General features: G+C 45.8%; 1 long non-coding RNA gene across 1 annotated transcript; it reads right to left on the reverse strand.

Annotated features, from left to right (window-relative positions):
- Positions 1-3,186: 3,186 nt before the first annotated feature.
- LOC142898602 (uncharacterized) lies at positions 3,187-6,130 on the reverse strand. Its single transcript, XR_012928617.1, has 3 exons — positions 6,116-6,130; positions 4,619-4,792; positions 3,187-3,295 (listed from the first exon to the last, which is right to left on the reverse strand). It is a non-coding gene; the product is annotated as an uncharacterized LOC142898602 (long non-coding RNA).
- Positions 6,131-6,682: the final 552 nt, after the last annotated feature.

The raw sequence follows: 6,682 nt of genomic DNA on the forward strand, positions 1-6,682 counted from the left end.
GTGGGGGAAGGTGTCCCACACGTTGCGTCTCGGTCCCCCGAGACGGGACGTAACACGGAGTTTTCGCCGTGACAGCAGGTTGAGCTCCTACCGTGTTACAGGTGACGTCGTCACGTTAGCCTGTTCCATCCCTGCTAAATTCTTTAAAGAACTACCGTTAGTAAACTTTTAAATTATAATACACTCTACACTAATTGTAATTTCCTGCCCGTGGTTCAATATTGCAACAGTTGACGGCTCATATCAGCAGATAAGCAGCAACAATCTGGGCATTGCGCGTGATTCATAAATATGTCATTTTTTATTAATTAGCCCATAAGTGTTATACACCAGTGTGATACCAAATGCTTGTTGCTGACAGCAGTGAAGAAATGACACTCTAGTGGTTCTGCACATCAGTATAAATAGAGTGATTCTCTATCATTACATCACAGGACGGCGGCACTCTGACAGATTCCATGAACCTGGACACTGATGATCCAGACTCCGGTCCAGATGAGCCAACAGGCCACAGTGGAAACGGGTCAGAGCATGGACTGGCTGCTGAAAGGATCCAGGTAGGTGGCGCTGTCATCCCAAGGTGTGTGGTGTGGAGGATCAGGGCCAAAGTTCCAGATGCTCACAGATGTGACTGTGGATTCAGGAGGAGTGTTTGAAGGCTGGACTCCCAACAGTGATTGGCTGCTGAGGACCTCTCAATCACAATCAGGTTTTTTAGTGGCTGTGAGATTGAAAGTGAGATTGCATTGTCCAGGTAGGAGGACAGCAGTCAGCCATGTTTCACCTCCAATCAACACGCAGTGGTTCACATGAAGGTCCAAGAGGCCTACAGACCTACACTGAGTCTGGACGTGGCAGTACAGTTGGATCATTGTCTTTGTTGTGTTTGGTCATTGTGATCCAATGTAATGTGAGAGAAGGACGAGTGCAGTTATATTGGAGTGAGTTATTTAGAGTGTAATAGAAGTTATAATGCAGAGTCTGTTTTTATGAAATGTTCTATCACCTGGCATCCATCCATCCATCCATCCATCCATCTTCTACTGCCGTATCTGGAGTCAGGTCTCGGGGGCAGCAGCCTCAGCAGAGACCCCCAGACTTCCCTGGACCCAGTCACCTCCTCCAGCTCCTCCAGTGGGACCCCAAGGCTTCCCAGTCCAGCCCAGAGACCTGGTCCCTCCAGCAGGGTCTCCTCCTGGTGGGACATGCCTGGAACACCTCCCCAGGGAGGCGTCCTAAACAAGACCCCGAGATGCTGGAACTCCTCCCCCTGAGGCAGGGCCTCCCCACCGACCCAGAGAGGGAAAACCACCTCATATCTTTCATTGATTTATCTGTTGGTGAATAATTATAATGTATCATTTATTTTATTTAAATTATATTTGAACTGAATTGGATTTGTTTGTAAAAGTGAGATTTATTTTCATTGATTCATGTGGTTTATGTTGAGACCTAGTGGAGAAGTGGGTATGGCCTACAGAAGGTTTGAGTACACAAGTTATTCAGATACAGAGAATCCCCATGGTAGGACTTCAGGAGATATATAATCAAAGTGTTAAAGCAGCAGAAATGAAACGTCAGTTGAGGTCAAGGTTACACAGGTTGTGATGGCTTTTATTGTCAGAATATTGAATCATTGAAATATAATGTTTGAGCTTGTAATAAAGTTTGGATGATATAACATAATCACATAAAATAAATGATCTGGTTTCCTTCTGATTCATTGACGTCCTTCTGAAATCTCCACACAAACATCTGGCAAGCATCAAAACCATGAATTATTTTGAGGGAAACTTCTTTTGTCTTACTTATGATTCAATAATGATTTGAGTTCCCATCACAGGTGTTGTGAATCACTTTATCTTTTCCACATGATTTCCTCATTTAAGATCATGAAGCAGAAATAAAGTCTCTTGAAAAGTATTTTTCACCTCCAAAATGAAGATGTTATAGAAGTCTGAAGTGAGAGCAGAGCAGTGTGTTGCTGATGTGTGGAACCTTCATGCTGAGATGTTCCAGCCGTGGATGATGAGAGCAGAAGCAGTGGTTGTGTTGCTGCTGCCTTCACTGAGCAGCTGCTCCAAGTCCTGCTTCTTCCACTGAGGATTCAGCTCCACCAGTGGCTTCTGGGACGTCTCTCCCAGTAACCACAGCAGCTTGTAGGGAGAAGCAGTCCGCCAGCCACCAGGCTGCACTGGGGTCAAAGGTCGTGACACGCCCACACAGTGTTGGTGCGTGCAGCTTGCTGTTTGGCTCCACTGGTTGTAGTTCTGTCAGCCACCAGTAGATGGAGCGCTCCTCTTCAGTCTCCTCATCCTCACCACCACCTGCAAAGATAAGAAGAGACAGCAGGAGTCAGGACTCACGGTCCTTGAACGCATCATCACAGAGACGTTGACTGTTGATGAAGATGATGGAGTGACTGGTGAGAAGAAGCAGACTCTCAGTCACATGTCAAGTGTGGAACATCAGAAGGTCATGTGACCATGGAGTGTTGGACTGATACTGAGGCCTGATGAAGATGAACTGATCAATAATTGAGTGGTGAACTGAGAGAAGAAGCAGTTTGGCAGCAGATGTTGGATGAATGAGGAGCAGCTGGACGTCACCATCCTCCTCTCACACTGTGACTGGGAACACTGGACCTCTGCTGTGGGATCAACTGGCTTTGGTGCTGGAACCATCATCCAATGGTTCCAAACCAGTACTAACCTCTCACTCTCCAGTTGATGGTCACTGCTGTAGACAAGATCCATCAGTGGCTCCTTCACTGATGACTCCTTCAGGGGGTTCTGACCCAGGTCCAGGTGTCTGAGGTGGGAGTCATTGGACTTCAGAGCTGAGAGCAGCCAATCACAGCTGAGCTCTGACAAATTGCAGCCCCACAACCTGAACAGAGAATAAATGATGGAGTTTCCTGGGTGTCATCACTTCAGCATCTGCAATCTGCAATCTGACCACTAGATGGGAGGATTTTACCCACTGTACCTTCAAGCCCAGTTTCATTCATTACTATCACAAACCAGTGTCTGCAAATTGAATTTCCAACAGCAGTAAAGTGCAAATCATGACGACAACAACAAGAGTGATAGAAGTTGTAGAGTGAAGAGGGTGAACTGACCTCAGAGTCTCCAGTTTACAGTCTGGACTCTGCAGAAAACCACTCAGCTCCTTAACTGATGAATCCTGAAGATAGTTCTCAGCCAGGTCCAGCTCTCTGAGGTGGGAGGGGTTGGACTTCAGAGCTGAGAGCAGCCAATCACAGCAGATCTATGACAACCTGCACCTCTCCAACCTGAATACGGAATAAATGATGGAGAGTGTCATTCACAGTTGGGTGTGCGCACGCGCGCGTGTGTGTGTGTGTGCGTGCATGAGTGCGTATGTCCGCAAACGTGTGTGTGTGTGTGTGTGTGTGTGTGTGTGTGTGTGTGTGTGTGTGTAATTTAAAACCAGTTTTACACATTTCTAATGGAATCAAAGTGAATTCCAACAAACTCAATTCAAAGTCATGACAACAATAACTGCAGCAGTTGTAGAGTGAAGAGGGTGAACTGACCTCAGAGCCTCCAGTTTACAGTCTGGACTCTGCAGAAAACCACTCAGCACCTTCACTGTTGAATCCAGAAGGCAGTTCCAACTCAGCTCCAGGTGTCTGAGTTGGGAGGGGTTGGACTTCAGAGCTGAGAGCAGCCAATCACAGCTGAGCTCTAACAAACTACATCTCCACAACCTGAATAGAGAAGAAATGATGGAGAGTTTAGAATCAAAGTCAAATGTCCACTTTAGAATCTGACACTCAACAAAGGAGAGAGGGTGAGTGAATGAGCGCTGCAATCTGAAATCTGACCAGCAGATGGCAGGATTTTACACTCTGTACCTTTAAACCAGGGGTGCTCACACTTTTTCAACATGCAAGCTACTTTTAAAATGACCAAGTCAAAAAGATCTACCTACTATACAATCGGTGTGTGTGTGTGTGTGTGTGTGTGTGTGTGTGTGTGTGTGTGTGTGGAACGCAGATGTTTTGCTAGCAGCATCTCCCAGGATCTCCGGTGCTTCTGCTGTGCGTGACTTTGAAGCGTATTTTGTGAGTGAGGCGTCTCCGTCAGTTTACGCCAGGATTGCAGGCTCACGTGACAAGCACGGTAGTTTGGCGTGTATTTAAAGAAAACAACAGCCAAACTCTTTTTGCTGTCCCTGTCTGCTCTCATACAGAATGCAGGTATCTGAAGTATACATTGATTTTAACAATTATTATAGTTTCAGATTTAAAATGAAATCTGCTTTATGTCTCCTTTATTTGATCTGAGCGGTGCAGAAGCCAATTCGTTTCATTTACCTTTGACTGTAAAATCCAGCACATATAAAAACAAAATCCAGCACATCGTACATTATGACCAAGATCACTGAGTTCCTGCCTGAACCATTCTACCTGCTGGAAGTGACGAGGACTCCACACGATTGACCTAATGGACACCCCTGCTTCAAACCCAGTTCCACTCATTTCAAACACAAACCAGTGACTGCAAATTGAATTTCCAACAACAGTGAAGTGAAAATCATGACGACAACAACAAGAGTGATAGAAGTTGTAGAGTGAAGAGGGTGAACTGACCTCAGAGTCTCCAGTTTACAATCTGGACTCTGCAGAAAACCACTCAGAACCTTCACTGATGAATCCTGCAGCTGGTTCTGACTCAGGTCAAGGTGTCTGAGGTGGGAGGGGTTGGATTTCAGAGCTGAGAGCAGCCAATCACAGCTGAGCTTTGACAACCAGCAGTACTCCAACCTGAATAGAGAAGAAATGATGGAGAGTTTATAACGATGGAATTTTACCAGGGTGTCATCACTCTGAACATCAAAGTGAAACGTCGACTTCAGAATCTGCAACAAAAGCAGTCTGCAATCTGACCACTAGATGGGAGGATTTTACCCACTGTACCTTCAAGCCCAGTTTAGGGCGTGTTTTCATTGCCTCGCCTCACCACGGTTCGCCTCGGTACGATTGCGTTTTCATTGGCTCTGTGATTACGAGACTGTGGTATGAAAACAATGTTTTCCCCAGCATCACTTCTGTGCGATACACAACAGCGCAGCGATGGACAAAGTAGAAGTTGTTTCATACCTGCTGCTCGGTCTGTGGTTGCTTTTCTGTTCAAGAAAGAACACTTTCCCTCACTGAAGTCACAGTTGATCATTTATGCAGCAACATTTATAATTTATTGTTTCGTTTTCCATGCGAGCAAATGTGTAGTTCAACCTTCATATTTTCACCAAAAGTAAACACGAGACGGATACAACGGGAAATAGCGTTTATTTAAAAACAAACAAACAGAAAAACAGACAGTAAACACGCCTCCTTATTTGAAATAGCTGCCCTTGCGAGCCAAGGACGACTTTGTTATATGCCGCGGTGTTTGAGGCTTCCTCGCGGCCAAGAGCCACGTCCTCTCGACGAATCAGTATTTCTTCTCTCCTCAAGACTCCTGGGGTTCCCTAGCTTACCGCGCCTCACGCAAGAGCAACTCGATTTGTTTTCTTTACCAAGCGCTTCGCCATTTGCCGTTTGTCGTTTTCGCGAATATGGTTGAACACACTCGCGACGTCGAGGGCATTCCCGGTTCGCCTGCCTCTCCCCAAAAGACGAAAGTAAACATGTATTGAAAAAGCTGTTTTCAAAAACTGTATACACATAAATGTATTTGTACAACACCAATAGTAGCTACTTGTATTCACGGTAAAATGTACCTGACACGGAAGTTCTGTGTCAAAGGAGTTGGCGTGGATGTCCGCTCTGACAGGGAACATCGACGCGGACACGGAGCCAATCCAGTGCCCTGCTCGTCGCTACGTCACCACTAAACTCGCTTCGTCTTGCTCGGACCCTGGGGGATTGAGGTACCAAAACAGCGCCCCCTACAACTGTGTAGCGGCCAGTGCAAACACCCAAACACCATACCATGGCGAGGCGAGGTGAGGCAATGAAAACACGCCCTTTCATTCATTATAAAAAAAAGTGTCTGCAAATTGAATTTCCAACAGCAGTGAAGTGAAAATCATGACAACAACAACAAGAGTGATAGAAGTTGTAGAGTGAAGAGGGTGAACTGACCTCAGAGTCTCCAGTTTACAGTCTGGACTCTGCAGAAAACCCCACTCAGCTCCTTCACTGATGAATCCTTAAGGTCGTTCCAACTCAGGTTCAGCTCTCTGAGGTGGGAGGGGTTGGACTTCAGAGCTGAGAGCAGCCAATCACAGCTGAGCTTTGTCAACCAGCAGTTCTCCAGCCTGAATAAAGAATCAATATTTGATTTCTTCCATGGTGTAAATGTCATATTCAGAGTCATTTCTCCCTGTTGATGATCCAGATGTGCAGCTGTTGGGATCACTGAGTCATTCCCTCAAACGACTCATTGTGCCAGTGGGTTGTCAACACAATAACAACAGCAGTGTGTCAGTCAGTGTGCAGCCAATCAGCAGTGAAGATGGAAAATAATCAGTGAGTCCTTTGTGTGCTTGTGGCTGTTTTCAGTCATCAGAGACTCGTTACAAGTCAAACACATTCAAAGGACAAGATGAAGAAATACTGCTGCACTATTAATCTGCCTCTAATATTTCTTCACACGATCTTCTGCTCAGTCATGTGACCTTCATCACCAATCAACAACTTCCATTGAGC

The sequence above is a fragment of the Nelusetta ayraudi genome, unplaced genomic scaffold (assembly GCF_046127955.1).
Source record: "Nelusetta ayraudi isolate G7.1 ecotype Tasmania unplaced genomic scaffold, CSIRO-AGI_Nayr_v1 ptg000069l, whole genome shotgun sequence".
Classification (NCBI taxonomy): Eukaryota; Metazoa; Chordata; class Actinopteri; order Tetraodontiformes; family Monacanthidae; genus Nelusetta; species Nelusetta ayraudi.